The sequence below is a fragment of the Fukomys damarensis genome, unplaced genomic scaffold (assembly GCF_012274545.1).
Source record: "Fukomys damarensis isolate Sample0158 unplaced genomic scaffold, DMR_v1.0_HiC HiC_scaffold_14, whole genome shotgun sequence".
In the NCBI taxonomy this organism is placed as follows: Eukaryota; Metazoa; Chordata; class Mammalia; order Rodentia; family Bathyergidae; genus Fukomys; species Fukomys damarensis.
In genome coordinates, this window is record NW_022900926.1 from 32,265,478 (window position 1) to 32,268,153 (window position 2,676).

Here is a 2,676-nt window from a genome sequence, read left to right on the forward strand (position 1 = left end):
TGTTTATTTCCACAATTTGAAAGACTTTTTTTCTTTTTCTTTGTTTTGTTTTGTTTTTTGATACAGGGTCTCACTATGTGGTTCAGGCTGGCCTTGAACTCACTATGTATTTCAGGATGGCCTCAAATTCATGGCAATCCTCCTGCCTCAGCCCCCCTAGTGCTGGCATTACAGGTGTGCCTTCATCATACCTGGCTGCAAAACTGTTAAAACAAAAAAATCAGCAAAATAATTGCATTGCAGGCCCCTGTACTTTCTATATTCAGGAAATAATCCAATTATTTCTTTCCTTTATTAAATCAGCTCCCTAATCTGGATAGAAAGTGCTTCATCTCCACAGCGGCCTAGAGAGAAGAGATCAGATACCCCAGTCACTGAGAGACTCTTCAGAGCCTTTGTGCTGGGTTTATGCATGTTCTGCTGTGACATATCTTATCTCTTCACTGGTCCATGCTGTTGTCATCGATTTGAAGGTACCTAGCTCAAAGTGGGCATTTTAAATCACGGAGGCACTTGGTTCCTTTACCTTAAAGCATACAGCAATACGCTTCATTTTCAGCTTGCAAAGACTGGCGCCCCTCCGGGCAGGAAGTACAGGGCCCCGCTGCAGGTCTTGCTCAGCCCCATGGACTTCCCGCCTTTGGACTGACCTCCCCAGGGGTTCTATTATCATGTGTTGCTGCTCACTTCTTTGTGCTACTAGGGATTGAACCCAGGTTTTTACATTAAGCTCTGTCCTCAACTCTTTTATTTTTTTATTTTGAGACAGGGTATCTCTAAGTGGCCCAGGCTGGGCTGAAGCTCATGATCCTTCTGCCTCAGTTTCCCAGAGCACTGGAATTACAGGTGTCTTCTATCATGCCCAGTTGCTTCTGCTCACCTTAACTGTAAAAATTCTGAAGTTCCAGATCTCAGTTTTCTGAGTCTTCTAGAAACCCTGATTAAGCTAGTACTGTTCAAACAGTCTGCCAACCTGGTAGGACTGAAAAGCTCAGAACATGGGTCTTTAAAATGAGTTATTTTCTCCAAAAGCAGAGTTCTTAAAAACTCTGTGGCTTTTTACTTACAACAGAGTGAAATCTAGATCTGTGGGTCTGTCCACAGAATCTGGCCAAATTCTCCTGCCAGGACCCTGTGCCCCAGGAAAACTGAACTGCCCCGCCTTGGTACTGCATTCTTCAAGTCCTGAACCCACAGGGGGACCACACTCCACCAGGAGTCCTGTGCTCCACTCTGCCCTAGCTGTGGGACGCCTGGCAAGTCACCTAACCTTTGCGGGACTGTCTCATCAGCTGTAGAGTAGGCTTAGTAATCATTGCCAAAAAAGTCTCAGGACAGAAAGAGAAAAATGCTTATTAAAACATTCTCAGCTCGGTGCTTCTCTTTCTGGACATGGGTGGACACACAGGCATCTGCTCCCTGACAATGCATTGAACTGTATATTTGTGCTTGTTCACCTCTCTGTGTAAGTGCCAGCATCATTAAAAGGTCAGAAACAGCTGTCGAGCTCAGCTTAATGGGCTCTCGATAAAGTTACCAATGCCGGCTCTCTTCCTTGTCCTCTCCTAGGGGAAGGCCAATGACCGGAGCGGGCCAGGACGGCTAAGGCTGTGAACGTGCTGCACCGAGGCACTGTGAGCAATACGGTGCAACTCGGCAGGAGTCGGTTTGCAGAAGGTTCAAAGGGAATCAGCGCAGTCACGAGTGGGAGCGTGCTTGCTGAGGGGCCACTGTGCAAGAGCTGACTTTGCTGACAGTGAACTCGATCGGAGTGAAGCACCTAGCGTGGCCATTAAACTCTGCGGCCCTCCGCGGCACACAGGTGAGCAAACACACCCAGAGCAGACAGGAACAGAACAGACGTCTCAACGCAAGGTCCATAGCCAGGAGGCAGTGTGCCCACTGATTCCCTGGCCTATCAGGCCACGTCTGTACCATCTCTGTTAGGCCGCAGAAGCCTTATAGGATGGGCTTCCACCAACGGCCATGTCCATAATTCAGGGACTCAGCTCCAAAGAGGGTCTGAGAGTCGTATCATGAAGATCTGGAGCATTCAGCCTTAAGAAAATATTTGGAAGCTGGTTGGGAGGATTTCACATATTTGAAAGGGCTCTGCCGAGAGTGATCGGATGTATTTCATGTGATCCGATGAGAGAAGACTTTAGCTGTGGAGGTTCTGCCGCTGCAGTCATGGCCTTAAAAGTTATGTTTGCATTTGGAGTGGGATGGCACATTACACACTCTCTGCTATGGGATGAGTTGTCCTTCAGAAAGAGATCTTGAGGGGACTGGGGATTTAGCTCAGTTGTGCTGTGCCTGCCTTGCAAGTGCAAAGTCCTGAGTTTGATCCCAGGTACCAACCCCCCTAAGAAACGTCTTGAAATTATAACTCCCTATACTTGTAAATGTGACCTATTTGGAAATAGGGTCTTTGTGAGGTCATTAGGATGGGCTGTAAGCCAGCAGGGCCGGTGTCCTTCTGAGAAGAGATGAGACACACAAGTCATTTGAAGACTGAGGTACAGAGAGGAGACCGTGTGGCCTCTGTTGGAGGCAGGGGTCAGAGCTGGGCAGCTGCTCCTGGCCAAGAACTGTGGGCAACAGCCAGAAGCTGGGAGACAGCATGGCTCTGCTGCCACCTTGATTTCAGACTTTCTTTCTTTTTTTTTTTTTTTT